The 21,676-nt window shown below is 43.5% G+C and overlaps 1 long non-coding RNA gene across 1 annotated transcript in view; it reads right to left on the reverse strand.

The window, feature by feature from the left end:
• The window catches only part of LOC148137553 (uncharacterized), a 36,397-nt gene extending 19,198 nt beyond the window's left edge, over positions 1 to 17,199 (reverse strand). Inside the window, exons 1-2 of the long non-coding RNA XR_015754099.1 lie at positions 16,941 to 17,199; positions 12,314 to 12,387 (exon numbers count right to left, since the gene is read on the reverse strand). This is a non-coding gene — a long non-coding RNA (uncharacterized LOC148137553). The remainder of the gene's footprint in view (positions 1 to 12,313; positions 12,388 to 16,940) is intronic.
• Between the last annotated feature and the right edge of the window lie 4,477 nt (positions 17,200 to 21,676).

The following is a 21,676-nucleotide window of genomic DNA, read 5'->3' on the forward strand; positions in this document are numbered from 1 at the left end:
TGACTCCTGCGCAAAGATACAGCAGAAGAAGACAAGAGAGTATGGGATGGGGTGGGGGTGGGAGGGGGGGAGGTGGTGAGGGGGTACATATCAAAGTCCCCCCCCCCCCCAGGATCTACGTTTCCCATCTGCAAGCCCCCCAACATCCTCTCCACCAGGGAAGGGGAGAGGAACCGGGATCCAGTGCAGCAACAATTTCCATTTAGGCAGAGTCTTTTATCAGAACAAAATGTCCCAAAGTGCTTCACTGGAGCATAAGTGAAATAAACGAATTTCACGGCAGGTTGTATAACATCTGGGCAGCTGGTGCCTGGTCAAAGAGGCCAATCTTAAAGGAGGACTGAGAGACAGAAAGATCAGGAGCTTTTAGGAGATTAGGGAAACTTAAAAATGTTCAGTGCTCCAAATGAGAAAATTTCGCTTCATCTTAGTTCTAAATGGACAGTCTCTAATACTGGGAATGTTAACCTATTCTCTGCCCATCACAGTGAGCTCGGGGTTGTAGCTTGGTATATTTTCTAATCAATCTGCTGAGAGATGTTTATCACACACACCTCAGGAGCAAGTGGGCCTTGAACTTCCTGGCTCCGAGGTAGGGGCTTAAAGGACCTGCTCGTTGTCCCAAAACCCAAGAATGAACCAGGTGCCACCCCGCTGCAGGCTGGTGTCTCAGAACTGTATCCAATCACACTGATCGCACTGTGCTGAGATTGTGGGGACTGGCAGCTCCATTGTGGGAAATGCAACCATGCATGCTGCGGGCGGCATGGTGGCACAGTGGTTAGCACTGCTGCCTCACAGCGCCAGAGACCCGGGTTCAATTCCCGCCTCAGGCGACTGACTGTGTGGAGTTTGTATGTTCTCCCCGTGTCTGCGTGGGTTTCCTCCGGGTGCTCCGGTTTCATCCCACAGTCCAAAGATGTGCAGGTCAGGTGAATTGCCCATGCTAAATTGCCCGTAGTGTTAGGTAAGGGATAAATGTAGGGGTATGGGTGGGTTGCGCTTCGGCGAGTCAGTGTGGACTTGTTGGGCCGAAGGGCCTGTTTCCACACTGTAAGTAATCTAATCTAATCTAAAAGAAAACATGGGACTTCTTCTGATTTACCCTTAGGCCTTATACCTCGGGACTTTGTACCTAAGATGGTGCCGTGTGTGGCAACGCTGTTAGATTGAACTTTATTGTCACGTGTACTCAAGTTACAAAAGTACAGGAGCACAGTAAAAAGTCCACAATGTCGCCAACACACAGTGTTATGTTAGGTACAAAGTATGATGTATAAATCTTAAGCTCAAAAAAGTATACAAAATAAAGAAGAGTTACACTACATTACAGATATACATTGTATAAGTTAGGAAAATAAGAGCTAAAGCAAAACTTTCTATCTGAGTACATGTTTTGCTGCATCATAGAATCCCTACAGTGTGGAAACAGGCCCTTCAGCTCAACAAGTCCACACTGACCCTCCTAAGAGTAACCCACCCAGAATCGTTCCCCTACACTATTATTCTACATTTCCCCTGACTAGTGCACCTAACCTCCACATCCCTGAACACTACGCTAGCATGGCCAATTCACTTAACCTGCACATAGAGTCATAGAGATGTACAGCACGGAAACAGAACCTTTGGTACAACTCATCCAGCCTTCCTATTCATACACCCGTCTAGATGCCTTTTAAATGTTGCAATTGTACCAGCCTCCACCACTTCCTCTGGCAGCTCATTCCACACACGCACCACCCTCTGTGTGAAAAAGTTGCCCCTTAGGTCTCTTTTTCTTTGGATTGTAGGAGGAAACCCACAAAAACATGGGGAGAATGTGCAAACTCCACACAGACAGTCACCTGAGGCTGGAATTGAACCCAGGTCCCTGGTGCTGTGAGGCAGCAGTGCTAACCACTGAGCCACCATGCTACCCAAACTCTACTCTTGTACCTCGTCAGAAGTCACACAACAGCAGCAAAACCAGGTCCAACAGGTTTATTTGAAATCACAAGATTCCAAAGCTCTCCTCCTTTGTCAGGGGAGACGCTCTTTGGAGGGTTGTTGTGAACTCAATGGGCTGAATGGCTTGCTTCCACACTGTAGGGATTCTGTACCACACACTGGTAGAGGTGGTACATGCCACAAGGTGGCAGCACTGGCAATCAGGGCAGACACCGCCCTTTCCATAAGCTCACTGAAGGGCTTTCTGATGGACAATCATTGCTGTAACATGGGGAAACCCAGTGGATAATTGACCAGATCCCACAAACAGCAGAGATAATGATCATTGGGTGAAGGATAAATATTGCCAGGACACCAGGGACTCCCGCCCCCACCACACCGCCCCCGTTGATTGTTAACCTCTGTCTGAGAGAGAGGACAGGGCTTTCATTTAAATAAAGATTGTACTCCAACTGTGTAGCACTCCCTCAGCACTGCACCGGCTGAGGACTTTTGCCTGGTATCTCTGGAGGGGCATCTGAGAACTTCGAACATTCTGACTCAGGGACAAGAATGCCACCCACTCCACTAATGAAGGACATTTAAATCATAAAACACCAAATGATTGCCTTGCATCATGAAGCTGATTGAGCAATTGTCCTGAGCTCTAACACTGGACCCATTGTTTTGTAACAGTCATTATAAAATGACTGTTACATTTTAACAGTAACAGCTCTAACAAAACAAGCTCTATGAAGCTCTAACACAACAAAGCATTGAACAACAGGTTCCAATGTCAATTTAAGTCAAACAGATGTACTGCAGCCATTATCTCGCCACACTGCTAAGCAGCCAATCACAGTAAAGTATTCGCACCAACAGCAAACCAGGAAATTAAAGGCAGTAAATGTCTTTATTTTGAATTTTCAGATAGTGGAGTAAATGGTCAAGTTGGTATTAAAATGGAAACTAATATTTAACTCCTATTTTCAATGAATGTGTATTTTCACCTGTATTAGAAAATGCTGACGTGTTGCAACTACGAAACTATTTTGTTTTCGGGAACAGAGAGGTTGTTTAGGGGTAATTATGACTTAGCTTTCTGTTGTACGCTGCTCAACCAACGCTCTTACAGGGAGACAAACAACTATAGAGTGGAAGTTTTATTCAGGTCAGTGACTGCAGTATGGGCTGTCTCAACAACGCACCTTGTGGGAAAACAGAGAGTGACCAGCAACACCTTTTGGATTTCGAAATGTGCTGCACATGTGCAGTGTCCAGAAGTCGCTGTCAATTTCAGCTTCACTGCCATTCACCAGATATTCCAGGCCATTAGCAGCTTTCCTTTTTAGCTTCTTAGTTAATCAGACAACCGAGGGAATGATTAAAACCATCTGCCCTCATTAGAAACCTCCCACACCCTTAGTATTTTTCATCACACAAAATTGGTGCAATTGTCTCAGCATTAAATATCTCCCTCTGACAACAAGACTCAAGCAAATTCCCTGTCCTCAATATTTATCTCACAGCAGGCTTCAGTTAATTGAACAAATGACAAGTTTTATATTTAATCACTTTGCCATGATCTGTTTTTGCGGCAGGGTACAATTGAGCTCATAATCTGTCATTACTGCTCACATCATCAAGTGACTGTCAGATATAGCTCATCGCCAGCTCTGTCTCCCTTGTGCTAATACAGATATGTGACACTTGTGAAGAATTCCAATGATAAAATGCTTAATAGATCACACCATTGTGATATGAACTTTAAATCAAGCATTGCTGCTTCAGGCTTGGTATGTTTTCCCACTGCACACTGCCAGCTGCACACTTGCCCTTTATTGAAGGTTAATGGTGGATCCTACAGACCCTCAGAATCTCAAGGATAAATCTACCCCTTGGCCTGTGCCAAACTTTGAATTTTCATCCAGCATTTTGGTCTATGGGGTAAGGTTGTACCCTGCTGTGCAGAACCAACCTCCTAGTGATCCAAGACTTGCTTCTCTGTTACTGAGATGAGCACTGGACAACTCCACACTCAAGCATTACAGAAGCAACAATGACTTGCATTTAGATAGCCTCTTTAACAGCGCTAAAGGAGTATTATCAAAATAAAACTTCCTCACCGGGCCACAATGAGATATTGTGATATCTGACTAATGGTTTGGATCAGGAATGATGAGCTTATGCTCACAACGATGACCCTCCTGTTCCTCGGATGCTGCCTGACCGGCTGTGCTTTTCCAGTGCCACACTTTCTGACTGATCTCCAGCATCTGCAGTCCTCACTTTCTCCCCCTTATAAGAGGACTACGTCGATAAAAAAAACTCTTGACTTTTACAAGCCAAATGAAGACTTAAGTAAGGGAGTCCCGAGACTCTGTGGGGAGTCCCGAGAGACTCGCACCATGAGCAGCCTCACACCTGATAAGGGGTAGCGTTGTGGTCTAGTGTGTACCTTTTGGATTCTCACTAAATGACAGGCAGGTGACAAAAGTGAATTCAGTAAATCACGAGATTAATGCAAAGGAAGGGTGGGTAGTGAGTGACATGGAGACAGACATGAAGGTGATGGTGATCCCAAACATTGATACCCTCGTTCTCCTGAGTGATAGAGATCATGGGTTTGAAGGTACTGTTGAAGGAGCCTTGATAAATTGCTGCCATTTGTTTTGTATGTGGAATGAACTGCCAGAGGAAGTGGTAGATGCAAGTATAGTTACAACATTTAAAAGACATAAATAGGAAAGGTTTAGAGGGATAGGGGCCAAATGCAGACAAGTAGGACGAGTTTAGCTTGGGAAACCAGGATGGCATGGACAGTTGGACCAAAAGGTCTGTTTCCAAGCTATATGACTCTTATAACGGATAATGATTGTTCCAAAAACTCAACTGGCTGACCAATGTGACTGGGAAGTGTCCGGTCTGATCAAGCTGTGAGTCTTGTCCACATGGTAGGAATGACTCTTTCTACACATGGGAATATGCCAACAAACAGTTGCAGTCCAGGCTGATAATTCCAGCACCGCTTTGATGAGTGAGTCCAGCGCTATCGGAGGTGTCATTCAAATAAGACATTACGAGATCACTCCAGCCGTCTCCAGTGGGTATAAAAGACCTCCACAATCAATATTGTGAAGAAGACCCCGGCAGCTTTTCATGGAGTCCTAGCCAATTCCTATCCCTCAACCCACATCCAGTTACGAATACGTGACCACATTGTTTTCTTTAGGAGCTTCCTGTGTGCAACTTGGCTGCAATGCTCCTCGCTCTGTAACCACATTTCAGAAAGTGCTTCATTGGCTGAAACAGGCACAGGGATGTCCTGAGGTTGTGAAAGGTGCTAAATAAATGCAAACTCTTTCATAAATGCTAAAATAAAACAAAGAACTGCAAATGCGAGAAATCCAAAAACAAGAGAGTGCTGGAGAAACCCAGCAAATCTGGCAGCATCTGTGGAGAGAGAAACAGAGTTAGCGTTTTGAGACCAGACCCTTCTTCACATCACCATAATGTTCCTTCATAATCTCTGGCATGAAAGTAAAATACTGCAGATAACGGATATTGGAAATAAAAACATAACCAGTCTGACAGAAAGAGAAATAGAGTTAATGTTTTGACTCTTCTTCCAAAGGTCATTGAGTCCCTACAGTGGGGAAGCAGACCATTCAGCCCATCAAGTCCACACTGACCCTCCAAACAGCATCACAGCCAAACCCACCCCCCCCCTCCCTTATCCCTGTAACTCTGCACTTCCTATAGCCAATCCACTTAGCCTACACATCCCTGGACATAGGTAATTTCCTATGACCGATCCACCTAACCCAGACATCACTAGGCTGTGGGAGAAAACCCACACAGACACAGGGAGAATGTGCAAACTCCACAGACAGTCACCTGAGGCTGGAATCGAACCCGGGTCCCCAGTGCTGTGATGCAGCAGTGCTAACCACTGAAACACCGTCCCACAACTTCCCTTTTAAAATGTTTGACATTTCATCCAAAAGACGGCATTTCTAATTACTTGAGCACAGGTGTAATAATACACTGGGAATGTCAGCCAGTGCTCTGATGGAGGCCTGAACCTTTGGACTCAGAGCTCAGTATGGTGGGACTGACAGGCACCAAACAACTTGCAGGCCTTGCACACATCTCTGCATCGTAGCTAGAGTTTGCAGGAGAAGTCTAGGCGGTTCAGATAAAAGGAAGTAACGCGATCATCACACCTCGCAGTGCAGAAGTAGGCCATTCAGTCCATCAGACCTATGTTGGCTCTTGAACAACCTACATAGCTCTGAAAATGTTGCTCCTAGGGCGGGAGGGTGGAGAAATGTGCAAAATACCAGCATGGATCAATGTGCTCCTCTCAAACTTAGCCAAACTTAGCCAAACCACTCGTGTTTACAAAGACTGTAACCACCGTTTTTATAAACACCTGGTTCCTTTAGATGAGTGTTCCAGACAAAGGTATTTTAAAATAATCATGGGATAGAATTCCTGCAGTGTGGAAACGGGCCCTTCGGCCCAAAACATCCACACTGATCCTCTGAAGAGTAATCATGGAATAGAATCCCCGCGGCCCAGCAAATCCTCTGAAGAGTAATCCACCCAGACCCATTCCCCTACCCTATATTTACATCAGACTAATGCATCTAACCTACACATTTCTGAACACTATGGCAATTCAGCATGGCCAACCCACCTCCCTTTGGGATTGTGGGAAGAAACCGGAGCACCCAGAGTAAACCCACGCAGACACGGGGAGACTGTGCAAACTTCACACAGACAGTTGCCCAAGGTGGGAATCAAACCCGGGTCCCTGGCACTGTGAGGCAGCATGGCAATGCATTGACAGAATATCCTTCTCGAGCAATAATGCTAAACGACCAATTTGCTAAACGTGGAGGTTAATGATGGGACTGGGATGGGAAGATTCAAGGAGTTACCACCAGCTCCAAGCCACTCACTGTCCTGACTTGGAAATACATTACCATGCCTTCAGTGTCTTTGGGTCAGAATCCTGAAACTCCCTCCCAAACAGCACTGTGCCTGTCTCTAACCCCAGGAACTGAAGTAATTTCTCAAGCAAATTAGGGATGGACTATAAAGGGTGGCCAAGTCAGACACTTCGACAGGAATGAAGCAACCTTTAAAGATGAAATATGGTCTATGAATCACCGAAGTTTGAGAACCACTTAATTACTGTTTTTTGGATTCTCTACAGCGTGGAAACAGGCCCTTCGGCCCAACAAGTCCTCACCTACCCTCTGAAGAGTAACCCCTCTAGCACAATGGACAATTTAGCATGGCCAATTCACCTGACCTGCACATCTTTGGACTGAGGGAGGAAACCGGAGCATCCAAAGGAAACCCACGCAGACACGGGGTGAATGTGCAAGCTCCACCCAGACAGTCACCTGAGGCTGGAATCGAACCTGGGACCCTGGTGCTGTGAGGCAGTAGTGCTAACCACTGAGCCACTGTACTTGTTCATTCATTCACTGAGGGCATCTCTGATCAGGCCAATATTTATTACCCATCCCTAATTGCCCAGAGGGCAGTTAAGAGGCAACCACATGTGGGTCTGGAGGTATCTGTAGGACAGACCAGGTAAGGATGGCAGTTTTCTTCCCTGAAAAACATTAGTGAACCAGTTTTGTCAATATTCAACACTAGGTCCATGGTCATCATTAGACTCTTAATTCCAGATATTTTATTGATTTCAAATTCCACCATCTGCCATGGCAGGATTCGAACCCAGAACATTATCTGGGTCTCTGGATTAACAGTGCAGCAATAATAGTACTATCAGAGGAACATGGGGTGATGGATCTTGATTTAAACAATGGCGAGGGTGTGGAGCATCTATGAATTTTTAGATCGAGAAACAAGTGAGTGAAAATTCACCACCAGATAACTAAATAAGGAGCCTTTGTGCTAATTTCCTGGTAGGTTAAAGTGACAGACAAGGAACAAGGACACAATTACAGAAAACCAAACAATGAGAGCACTTTGCATGGACCATGAAGATCATTAACTGTGCAATACAAGCTGTTGATGGAATCACTGGAATTCAGCCAGATATTAACATCAATGAGAAAGCGTGAACAGGAATATTTTAATTTGACAAAGCTGATGGAAATGGGAGGGAGAGAAACCACCACTAATTTCTTGCCATCTATAATTAAAAAGAACATGAACGCATTTGGAACAGCCCAAGAAACAGGATGGATAACACTTGGTGGATAGCTTTGTACAGATTTCATATCCAACCTTTTTCTTTCTTCATGCAAGTCCTGCTCAGGTAAAGTTCCCTGAATCCCTTCAACCCATTACAAACCGATATGAACGGAGACACGATTATTCTTTTCATAATGGGCTTGTTCACATCTTGTGTCTGCTTCCTAATTCCCAAAACCTCAGCTTCCCAGCAGTCTGTCCTTGTAACTGCTCTAACTACTTAACTGAACAATGTGTTATCGCACAATATAATTCGCATTCCATTAGCACCGGCCTCATCAACTGAACATTCCTTTCATATTTGCCTTTGGTTTCAAGCCAAGTAAAGAAATTGAAATCAATATTTTCTTCTGTGAAGAGTTTTTTGACTTCCCTAGTCTTAACCCTCTCATCCCATACCCAGTGACACAGATGTACCCTACATAGTTTCTGATCAGCTTGTTCAGCAATACTATTACACATCTCTGGAGCAATTGGGACGTGAAGTTGGGTTTTGTTTCAATTAAAAAGATGTAGGCTTACCACTACAGTTTGTAAAAACCACAAAGAGAGAGAAAACAGATAAGAGATAAAGAACCTGTGACCTGATAATGGGAGCCAGGATGGTCATAGAGTCATACAGCATGGAAACAGACCCTTCGGTCAAACCAGTCCATGCCGACCTTAATCCCACACTAAACTAGTCCCACCTGCCTGCTCCTGGTCCATATCCCTCCAAACCTTTCCTATTCATGTGCTTAGAGGAGAAAGTGAGGTCTGCAGATGCTGGAGATCAGAGCTGAAAATGTGTTGCTGGAAAAGCGCAGCAGGTCAGGCAGCATCCAAGGAACAGGAGAATCGACGTTTCGGGCATAAGCCCTTCTTCAGGATTCCTGAAGAAGGGCTTATGCCCGAAACGTCGATTCTCCTGTTCCCTGGATGCTGCCTGACCTGCTGCGCTTTTCCAGCAACACATTTTCAGCTATTCATGTACTTATCCAAGTGTCTTTTAAACGTTCTAACTATACCCACATCCACCACTTCCTCAGGAAGTTCATTCTACACTCAAACCACTCTCTGTGAAAAAACAATTGCCCCTCATGTCTTTTTTAAATTTCTCTCTAATCTTAAAAATGTGCCCCTAGTCTTGAAATCCTCCATCCTAGAGAAAAGACAACTACCATTAACCCTGTCTATACAATCTCATGATTTTATAAACCTCTCAACCTCCTGCACTCCAGTGAAAAAAGTCCCAGCCCATCCAGCCTTTCTTCATAACTTTGAAAAGACTTTGGTTCAGGTTTGTCAGCAGGGGCCTGAGCACCAACCCTGTTCCTGGAGGAATTTGATTCCATCCTTGGATCATGATCACTCAAATCCTTACAGTGGGGAAGCAGACCATCTGGCCCATCGAGTCCACACCGACCCAGCAAAGAGCATCATACCCAGACCTACCCCCTTCATTTATCCCTGTAACCCTGCATTTCCCATGTCCAATTAATCCTAACCTGCTCACGGTAGCTCAGTGGTTAGCACTGCTGCCTCACAGTACCAGGGTCCCAGGTTCAATTCCAGCCTCGGGCAACTGTCTGTGTGGAGTTTGCACATTCTCCCTGTGTCTGCGTGGGTTTTCTCTGGTTTCCTCCCACAGTCCAAAGATGTGCAGGGCAGGTGAATTGGCCATGCTAAATTGCCCAAAGTGTTAGGTGCATTAGTCAGAGGGGGGTGGGTTACTCTTCGGAGGATCGGTGTGGACTTGTTGGGCCGAAGGGCCTGTTTTCACACTGTAGGGAATCTAATCTAATCTAATCTGCTCATGTTTGGATTGTGGGAGGAAACTGGAGCACCTGAAGGGAACCCACGCAGACACGGGGAGAATGTGCAAATTTCACACAGTCGCCTGAGCGTGGAATTGAACCTGGATCCCTGTGCTGTGAGGCAGCAGTGCTAACCACTGAGCCACCGTGTCACCCAAAACTCCAGCATTTGCAGTGTTTACATTTTATTGAAAAAGTTAATAAATGTAGCTAATATGAATTCCCTGCCCAGCACAGCAGGAGTGATTCCTGTCTCAAACCAGAATAAAAATCAATTAATTCAGCACAGGCTGGGGTTAGAACTTGTAATCTTCTGGCCTGTATTATTATTAATAATAAACAGATTCAACATTTGGAGAGATTTTGTTTTGGTCCAATGGGATGGACTGAGAAAGGCACAGCTTCTAATAAACATATTTGTGTGAGGGAGAGGAACGTGAGGAGCCTCTCGATGATCTTGTTAAGGTAAAATAAATCAGATGGTTAACCTGGAGGGGCAAGGTTCAATTTCAAATGGGAATTGAATACATACTTTCAAAGAGAATAATTTCAGGGCTATGGGGAAAGAGCGGGTTGTGGGACCAATGTCACAGGCAAAGAGACTCAATGGTTCACTGATTGTATAAACATCCAGCTGCAAGTGTATCATAGTGTACTTATATGTGTACATGTATGTGTGTGTTTGTGCATGATTGTGTGTGGTTATGATTAATAGTGTATGTAAGCATGCTTAGTAGGTGTGTGTAAAGTGATTCTTTATGCACGGTTTTGTGTTTTCATTTGCAAAATTATGAGTGCTTGCACATGTATGTGTGCATTTTTTTTGTTTACTCATTTGTCGGATGTGGGCATCACTGGTTGGGCCAATATTTAATGCCAGTCCCTAGTTGCCCCTTGAGAAGGTGGGGGTGAGCTGTCTCCTTGAACCACTATGGTCTACCTGCTGTTGGTTGACCCACAATGCCCTTAGGGACGGAATTCCAGGATTTTGACCCAGTGACAGTGAAGGAACAGGTAGTCAGGACGGCGAGCGGCTTGGAGGGGAACTTGAAGGTGGTGGTGTTCCCATGTATCTGCTGCCCTTGTCCTTGTGGTCGTGGAGTTGAAAGGTGCTCGCTGAGGATCTTTGGTGAATTTCTGCAGTGCATCTTGTAGATGGTATACACTGCTGCTACTGAGCATCGGTGATGGAGGGAGTGGATGCTTGTGGATGCAATGCCAATCAAGCAGGAAGCTTTGTCCTGGATGGTGTCAGCTTCTTGAGTGTTGTTGGGCCTGCATTCAGGCAAATGGGCAGAATTCCATCATATTCTTGGCTTGTGCTTTGTGAATGGTGGACAGTCCTTGGGGTGTCAGGAGGTGAGTTACTTACTGCAGCCTCTGACCTGATCTTGTAGCCGCTGTGTTTAATGTGGTGAGTCGTCTGTAAGGTATGACTATGTCAGGCTGTTGCTTGATTGATCTGTGAGACAGCTCTCCCAATTTTAGCACTAGCCCCCAGATATTCATAAGGAGAATTTTGCAGGGGTGACAGGGCTGTTTCTGCCGTTGTCTTTTCCAGTGCCTAGGTAGATGTCAGATGATCGATCCAATTTCATTTCTTTGAGACTTTGTAGTGATTGGTACAACTGAGTGGCTTGCTAGACCATTGTAGAGGGTGATTGAGAGTCAACCACATTGCTGTGTGTCTGGAGTCATATGTAGGTCAGACCAGGTAAGAATAGCAGATTTCCTTTGCTGAAGGGCATTCGTGAACGAGATGGGTTCACGATTGACGATGGTTTCATGGTCATCAGCAGATTCTTAATTCCAGATTTGTTTTAATTGAATTCAAATTCCACCATCAGCAGTGGTAGGATTCAAACCCAGGTCCCTAGAACATGACCTGAGTTTTTGGAATAATAGTCTGGCAATAATATCACCAGGTGACCTTGATCTACAGATTTGTACCTGTGTATGTGCCTGTGCGTGTGCAGGTGTGTGCGTGTGTGGGTGTGTGTGTGCGTGAGTGAGAGAGAGATATTGGGAGAGTGTGTCTGTGTGTGAGAGAAAGAGTGCATGTGTGTGTCTGCGATTGGGTGTGTGTGTGAGATTGGGGCTGTGTATGTCTGTGATTGTGTGTATGTGTTTGTCAGTGTGTATGTACATAAGTGTGTTTGTGTTTGTGAGAGTGTAACTGTGTGGACTTGGATGGGGCAACCGTCTTTGACTATAAATTGATCCAAGTGAGGTTGAAGTTGCATGATTTTGCTAACCAATAGGTCAATATTAACTCATGAGAGAAAAACATGTATTTCCGTAGCACCTTTTATGGCATCCTCAAGTACTTAAACAGCCAATGGAGTACTTACAAAGTGTAGTCACTCATGGCCTGTTGAATTTCTTCATATAATCAGGTAGAGTCAACATGACATCTTTGGCAAATCTGTTGATATTTTTTGACAAAGTAACAATCAGGAAGGATGAAAGATAACTGTAGATGTAGCATGTTTGGATTTCCAAAAGCAATTTAATGTGATCAGATGAAAGGCTATTCTTGAGATTCTACTGATTTTCATGGTTATACTGTATATTAACACAGATACAGGAAACAGAAAGGGCAAATGGGTAATTTTAGGTTCTCAAATTGTAATGAAGTGCTAAGGGATCAGTGGTGGGAAATTTGTAGGATGGGGGCTTTGGTGACTGGACCAGAATTTATTGCCCATCCCTAGTTGCCCTCAAGAAGGTGATGGTGAGCTGCCTTCTTGTCCATATGCTGTAGGTGGTCCCACAACACCATTAGGGAAGGAATTCCAGGATTTTGGCCCAGCAACAGTGAAGGAACAATGATACATTTCCAGTCAGAATGGCAACTATAATAAAAACCCTACAGTGTGGAAGCAGGCCATTCAGTCCATCAAGTCCACACCAACCCTCCAAAGAGCATCCCACCCCAGCCCTGTAACTCTGCATTTCCCATGGCTAACCCACCTAGCCTGCACATCTCTGGACACTACAGGCAATTACCCACGGCCAATCCAGCTAACCTGCACATTTTTGGACTGTGGGAGGAAACCCATGCAGCCACAGGGAGAACATGCAAACTCCACACAGAGAGTTGCCCAAGGTTGGAATTGAACCCACACCCCTCATACTGTGAGGCAGCTGTGCTAGCCATTGAGCCACCATGCTGGTGCTCCCATGTATCTGCTCCCCTATACATTACATGTATTTATCATCTATATTTATGAGATTATTCTGCTTATCTCCAGCATCTTGCTCAGTTGTTCTTGCAGGCAAGCAGCATTATAACAATGGGCCAAATGGCTTTCTTTTGGACTGTGGCGAACTATAATCCTATGATTAATATCGTGTCAACTGAAGACTAAAGGAACTAAAGATTGTTTTGACTCTAAGATTTGCGCTGTCATCTCAGCCCACATCCATTTAGGCAATTCTCGATGAATCGATGAATTAAATCTCTTCACTTTTCCTCCCCAATTTATGAATTAAATTTGACATTTATAGCTCCCAACTAAAAAGGAAGCATGGCATGTTTCATTTCTTGAAAGGTTAGCATCACGCTGGTTACAGAATTATATTAGGCATCTGACATTAAAGGCAACAAACCATTGAGACACACTAACTGATTTTCAGTTCAGCTCCGTAGAAGAAATACTCCATACAATTCTAGTCTGAAGATTTATTCTGTAAAGTCCAGCACTGACCTTCCTTGGATAGAATAGGCACACTTCCACGTGTCCTGGCAAATGCATATGCCTTGATGTTGACACAATGGCATCCCGGAGTCTTGTTGCCCATTAACTGCGCTCCTACCTGCATGCACTAGAGTGTAACACTCTCACACATTGAAGAACTGAGTTCTGACATTGCGGATTCTTTGACTAGTTCTTCACAGAACTGGGTCACACTCAGCATGTTCATTGACATCATTGTGTCAGTCAAATTGATGGATCTTTTTCTAATTCAATCAGGGGAGCATGTGGACATCTCTGGCTGGGCCAGCATTTATTGCCCACCCCTAGTTGCCCTCAGAGAAGGTGGTGTTGAGCTGCGTTCTTGAACCACTGCAGTTTAAGTGCTGTAGGTTGACCCACAATCCTGTTAGGAAGAGAACTCCAAGATTTTAACCCCGTGAGAGTGAAGGAATGGTCTCGTATTTCCAAGTCAGGGCGATGAGAGGTTTGGAGGAAAACTTGAAGGGGGTGGTGTTCCCATGTATCTGCTGCCTATGTCCCTCTAGTTGGAAGTGGTCATGTATTTGGAAGGTGCTGTCTGAGGACCTTTGGTGAATTTCTGTACTGCATATTGCAGGTGATACACACTGCTGTTACTGAACGTCGATGGTGGAGGAAATGGATGTTTGTTAATGTGCTGCCAATCAAGTGGGCTGCTTTGTCCTGGATGGTGTTAAGCTTCTTGAATGTTGTTGGAGCTACACACATCCAGGCAAGTAGGGAGTATTCCATCACACTCCTGACTTGCACGGTGTGAATTATGTTAGTCTACGCATCTAGTTGAAAAAGCTTCTTTGAACCAGAGGAGACAGAACTCTTAACAGAGGCTAAAGCAACTTGCCCTAATAGGAACAGGGTAACAACTCCAGCAAACTGCAGTCAGTGGAGGATAGTTACACATAATATAATATACATGTGTAAACCCATCCAAGTCATTTATAGGAGTGTGGTATTGTCACTAAAATAGTATGATGTTTTGTGTGTATGTGAGATTGTGTGTGTATGTGTGTGTGTAAACGAGCAATGTGCGTGTGAGTGTGCAACTGTGTCGACTTGTCTAGAAGAGAATCCAAGTGAAGTTGAAATTGTGTGATTTTGTTAACTAAAGTATTAATGTTAACTTATGAGAGGAGATTTGCATTTCCATAGCACCAATGCTAATACTCTGGGGAGATGGGCTGGAATCTCAACAGATGGTGAAATTTGAATTCCTTTCATTTTATAAGTCTGGAATGAAAAGCTGGCCAATAGTAACCATGTAACCATGGTGATTGTTACAAAATCCCAGCTGTTTCACTATTAGACTTTAGCAAAGAAACATTTGCCGCCATCACCTCTAATCTAGTCTATCTAATCAGTAACAGCGGTGTGTACCACCTGCAATATGCAGTACAGAAATTCACCAAAGGTCCAATTAATCAGCAGTCTGGTTACTTGTTCACTGCTGTGTAAAATGGGTTATCAAGTTGTTCAATTGTATAAAAAAGGCCAGATAGGTTAGCTCAGTTGTCTGGACAGCTGGTTGCCAATGCAGAATGGGTTCAAATCCTGCTCCAGCTGAAGTCATCTTCTTAACCTCAGCCCTTGCCTCTAGTGTGGTGACTCTCAGGTTAACACTCCCCTTCAGTTGTCTCTCTACAAAGGAGGAGAAAGTGAGGACTGCAGATGCTGGAGATCAGAGCTGAAAATGTGTTGCTAGAAAAGCACAGCAGGTCAGGCAGCATCCAAGGAACAGGAGAATCGACATTTCGGGCATAAGCCCTTCTTCAGGAATCCTGAAGAAGGGCTTATGCCCGAAACGTCGATTCTCCTGTTCCTTGGATGCTGCCTGACCTGCTGCGCTTTTCCAGCAACACATTTTCAGCTCTCTACAATGGAGAGCAGCCTTACAGTCTGGTAAGAAACTGGTAATGTTACTTTACTGTTAAAAAGAATGAAAGCAGATGGACCACCCAGCAGTATGCGGAACGCTGTCAACCTTGCAAAACCCTCCTTATGAACATGTGGAGGCCTGTGTCAAAGTTGTGAGTTACTCCCCACAGACTATCAGGCAACAGCCCGAAAGTCATCTCGCACAGTTATACCTGAGCGTCCATTTCCCAGGCAACATGGTCACCATCCCTGCCTCCACATTGAGGATACCCTCTTTTGTGAAATGTGGCACTATCATTGTGCCCAAATGGATCAACTGAAATAAATGTAAAAACTGGGTACAGGTATCCATCAGGTTTGGGTGGCATCAGAATTGTGATGGGAGGAAGGCACTGTTTATCAAGTCTCACTGCTCCACCAATCACACTACTCATGTATATGTATTGGTTTCTTCACCAAAAAGGCTATTTAATTTCATTTTGTACCTTCATCCAAAACTAAAGAGACTTTCAGGTGGCTTCTTTAATTTACTCGGGATTGTCCATGTGTTTTATGGAGGCAATGTTTTAGTAGCATTATTGCTAGATTTTTAATCCAGAGACCCTGGCAATGTTCTGGGGACCTGGGGTCAAATCCTGCCATGGTGGCATTTGAAATCAATTTTTAAAACAGTCTAATGATGATCATGAAACTGCTGTCAATTGTTGGAAAAAACTGTCTGGCTTACTAATGTTCTTTAGAGAAGGAAACTGCTGTCTTTACCTGGTTTGGCCTGCATGTGACTTCAGACCCACAGCAATGTGGTTGACTCTTAACTGCCCTTTGGGCAATAAATGCTGGTCTAGCCAGTGATGCTGACATTCCACCAATGAATAAAGAAAAATCCAGTTTGGATTACGAAGAGAATACTGTTGCCATTCTGCTGTACTGTAGTTTGCTAGTAAAATCCAAGCCAGCTGGTGAAATCGAGATGCTCATGCTTTCTTCGTGGAGAGAGTTTATTAACTTGCTCAGTCTCACAGTTCTCAGCAACCATCCAGTGTCGCTGCTGTTCTCTATTTAAATGCACTCAAAAACAAATAATATTCCCCCACCCTGAACCTAACAATGACACTAACAAATAGTATGATTGACCAGATGTCAATGTGGACACACCCCAAATAAAAGTTACAATCATCACAAAACCTAAATGGAGAATTAAGACATAATCCTCCGTTGCAATGAATTCTTAAAGGCACAATGATCTTAGGCTCAATCTGCAGTTGTGCTAGGCTATCGGATCACATGGCACTCCATTAACATCTTTATGGAAGAGGGTAACATGATAGAATTCCTTACCCTGATTTCTGTGTTTACGTGATCTTACCTTTGCATGGCATTCCCAAGAATCATTATTGTGTGATTAACGTGAGAATCTTGGTGGATTCTTCCCTTCCCAACTCCAGGTCGGTCCAGTGTATGGAGGCCAAATGTCACTGGGTCAGTCCTGGCTGAGCTCGCGAGAGAGAAAAATCATTTCACACCCATTGAAGCACGTTTCACCAGAATCAGAAGTGGACTTGTTTATATTGAATTAAGCATTAACCTCAGTCACCAGCCTTCTCTACCTGCATCACTCTGCCGGACTATCAGAACTGGTTAAAACCCTCTTGAAGTGATCAGTCCTGTTTGAAAGTGGTCTGACTGAGACACTGATGTCAGGTTTGTTCTGGGAAGCTAATGAGATGTGCATTCATCATTGTTTGAAAAGCCTCAGGATACCAGTGGCCTACTGCTAGCCCTGAATGCTCAGTAAATCTTATTAAAGTATCACACCCCTGATCTCACGCTATGTGCTTTATGGTATCACATCCTCATTTATAGAGCTGATAACCCACGTCTGGCACAAGTAATTGAATTTCTTCTATCTCTTCATATCTTTGAAAACGTAGATATGTTTAAATGAGCATAAGATCCTAGAGGTAGTAAGTTGTATAAGCACTATTAACTCCCTCAGTCCCAGTGCAAAAATAGGTAAGGGAAATTAGCAAGCAATATATGACAAATGAGCAGTGGCATTTAGCTTGATGCAGGGAATGGAAAGATATGGACCAAGGGCAGGCAGAAGGGATTAATTTAATTTGGCATCATGTTTGGCACAATATCGTGGGCCGAATGGCTCGTTCCAGTGCTGTTCTGATTTACATTCCATGTAGTGACTGGAAACTGAGTTTAACATTTGAATGTGATACTCGGCACAGTGGACAGGAAGGAACCTGAGAATCACTGCTGTATTTGGAGAATAATGTGTATTTTATTTAGAAACAAAAACAGAAACTGCTGGAAAAGCTCAGCAGGTTTGGCAGCATCTGTGGAGAGAAATCAGAGTTAACGTTTCGGGTCCAGGGACCCTTCCTCAGAACCCACTCGACCCGAAACGTTAACTCTGTTTTCTCTCCACAGATGCTGCCAGATCTGCTGAGCTTTTCCAGCAATTTCTCTTTTTGTTTCTGATTTACAGCATCCACAGTTTTGATTGTGCATTTAGAGAGCACCTTTTAGCACAGGAAATCATCCCCGAAGCTCTTACAGGGCTGTAACCAAATAAAACTTCACAATAGACTTTTAAAAAATAATTGGCTCAGGGTATTGTTGGGCGTGCCCGCTTTTATTGTCCATCCCTTAATGCCCTGCAGAAGGTGGTGGCGAGTTGCTTTCAGGCAGTCCATGCAGCAGACAGTTACCATTGTGCCATTACAAAAGGGAGTTTGACGATTTTGACTCACCGACAACGAAGAAACGACAGAATATTTCCAAGTCAGGATGGTTTGTGGCTCAGAGGGGAATTTGCAAGTGGTGGCTTTCCCTTTGTGAAGATTTCTTTTTCGAAATATAACCTGGAAAAATGGAAGTTTGGACTGCAATGTTGCAGGGAATGAAGAGTTCTTTTTATAACCTGAAGGAAAAGCAACATTCTATGCTGTTTACTTACTGGTTACACAAAAGGATTTCACTTTTAGAAAAGCTGGATTTGATACTTTTGTGAAACTAACTGGCACCAGGTCCCTTTGAGTTGAAAAGAAAAATGCCCAGCAACAGCTTTTAAATTTGCTTTAAGTTACAATTTCTCACAGAACTGAGAAACACTGGCTGTACAGGAGATTGAGAATACTACATTCTGGTCTCCCTGCTATAGGAAAGGTGTTGTTAAACTTGAAAGGGTTCAGAAAAGATTTACAAGGATGTTACCAGGGATGGTGGGTTTGACTTATAAGGAGAGGCTGAATAGGCTGGGGCTATTTTCTCTGGAGCATCAGAGGCTGAGGGGTGACCTTATCAAGGTTTATAAAGTTATGAGGGGCATAGATAGGGTGAATAGACAAGGTTTTTTCCCCAGGGTAGGGGTGTAGAATGAGTGGGAAAGATTTAAAAGGAACTTATGGGGCAACGTTTTCACACAGAGGGTGGTGCTTGTGTGGTGGAGGCTGGTACAATTACAACATTTAAAAGGCATCTGGATGGGTACATGAATAGGAAGGTTTAGAGGGATATGGACCAAATGCTGGCAAATGGGACAGGATAAGTTTAGGATATCTGGTCAGCATGGACGAGATGGACAGAAGGATCTGTTTCCATGATGTACAATTCTATGATTCTATCTCTCTCTCATACAGTGGGGGGAAGAAAGAAATGGCATTCAAAGACTCTAACAGGAAGAATCTCTAATTCAAGCAAAAACCCCAATCTGACTGACTAGCTACAGTCAACAACGATGTGACATTGGTCAGTGCCAGAAATTAAAAGAACTTAGAAAGTCACATCATTCATCCCTCCTGAGGAAGGGTCATTAAACCCAAAACATTAACTCTGATTTCTCTTCAGATCCGGCCAGACCTGCTGAGTTTTTCCATCAATTTCTGTCTTTGTTTCTGATTTCCATCATCCGCAGTTCCTTCGTTTTTTTACTCTACCCTTCACGGTTTGGTCTCTTGATCTACAAACTTGTTCCTTTCTGCCTGCTTTCCATTTGAGATATTCCTGCAGAACTGTACGGCTTGTCTGTCATGTTTTTGAATGCATGTGCACACGTTTGGATTTAATGAGGCTATAGTTTAAGTTTGCATATTAGCAACTAATAACATCACTAACTAACATTTTGCCATTTGTTAAAGGATAAGATTATTAAAATAAATATATTTTGGTTTCTTGATGCAACTTGGTGCTAGACTTTTTTTATTCTAAGATAATGGTCAAAGACAGGCAAAATAACCATCTTATCGATTAAATTGGTCATTTATACATTTATGATGACTCATGGAATAGTGGAGCTTCATTTCCAGTGCATCTTTCCCATTAGGGTTGTGACATCATGAATCTAGTGCCCTGGTCCTTCGAGATGATAAGGGCTGTGGCTTTGGAAGGTGCTGTCAAAAGATGAAGGTATTGTCAAAGAAACTATCTAAAGAGATATTAGAACAGAATTTTGTCAAAAAGTTTTAATGGAATATTGTGAAACAAAGACATCTTTCCAAATGCATTGTGATTGTCCTCCAGATATACCTAGAGGAATTCAAAAACACACACACACACACAGACACAGATGATCAGATTAGATTGCCTACAGTGTGGATGAAGAAGGTTTGGAAATTGAATGGGGATACTTAATTCAAATTGATGTGCGTGTGTGAGCGTGTGTGAGCGTGTGAATTCCTCTAGTCTATATCTGGAGCACGATCACAATGCATCTGGAAAAATGTCTTTAGTGCACAATTCCTGGTGCAAAATACAAGCTGCTTTCTTTTGACAGCACTGTACACTGCTGCACAACAGAGTGATTCGTACTAAGGATAGCTTACGTGAAACACCAATGAATTAAATTCTGGATGAAACTCCAGTAAGTCTTGGCCCAACTGTACAAACCCTATAAAGATATCCATGGCACAGTCACTGCCAACAGTCCTACTGTGTGTTTTGAGATTGGATTTCTTTCTCATTTTATTTTACTTGTCACATTTTAAAATCTAATGCATAAAGTATGATAGAAATGCACTGGGTGCAGTAGTTGTCAGCCTTGACATTGGAAGTGTCAGAGTCCATTTTCATTTTACATTTCCTTTTTGAAAGTAGAACAGAAAATTATGTTGTGACATTTGGAGCATGACAGAGAAGGAAATGCCCATAGGACTAGTTTATAGGCTTAGGAGCATTATACCATGTAAAGTCTGGATTAACAGTAGACTGCAGTGGTTCAAGAAGGCAGCTCATCGCCATCTTCTCGTGGTCAATTAGAAATAACCAATAAAGGCTGGCCTTGTAATCGTCACTCACACCCCATGAAAGGATTAAAAAATGTATATTTTTCAAAGGATGAAGTTGTTTTCGTTAAATCATTATAAGGCTCATACATAGCTCAGTTAACAGGCTGCAGATATTCTGACTCCAGTATTTTGCGAGGTAAAATGTAAAGGTATAGTCCCAGAGGACCATCAGGTTGGTCTCTCATCAGAGATAATTAGTGGTGAGTTTAACCTGAGGGAGAAGGCAAAGGGTGATATGTCTTGATGTAGGTTTGCACGCTGAGCTGGAAGGTTCATTTTCAGACATTTCATCACCCTACTAGGTAACATTTCCAGTGAGCCTCTGGACGAAGCACTGCTCGTGTTTTCTGCTTTCTATTTATGTGTTTGGGTTTCCTTGGGTTGGTGATGTCATTTCCTATGGTAATGTCATTTCCTGTGGTAATGTCATTTCCTGTTCTTATACTCAGGGGGTGGTAAATAGGGTCCAAGTCAATGTTTGTGTTGATAGAGTTCTAGTTGGAATGCCATGCTTCTAGGAATTCTCGTGCATGTCTCTGTTTGGCTTGTCCTAGGATGGATGTGTTGTCCCAGTCAAAGTGGTGTCCTTCCTTATCTGTATGTAAGGATACTAGTGAGAGTGGGTCATGTCGTTTTGTGACTAGTTGATGTTCATATATCTTGGTGGCTGTTTGTCCAATGTAGTGTCTGTTACACTTCTTGCACAGTATTTTGTAAATGACATTAGTTTTGCTTGTTGTCTGTATAGGGTCTTTCAAGTTCATTAGCTGCTGTTTTAGTGTGTTGGTGGGTTTGTGGGCTACCA

This window comes from Chiloscyllium plagiosum, unplaced genomic scaffold (genome assembly GCF_037043375.1).
Source record: "Chiloscyllium plagiosum isolate Xiang-an unplaced genomic scaffold, Cpla_swu_hap1 HiC_scaffold_42, whole genome shotgun sequence".
Lineage (NCBI taxonomy): Eukaryota > Metazoa > Chordata > Chondrichthyes > Orectolobiformes > Hemiscylliidae > Chiloscyllium > Chiloscyllium plagiosum.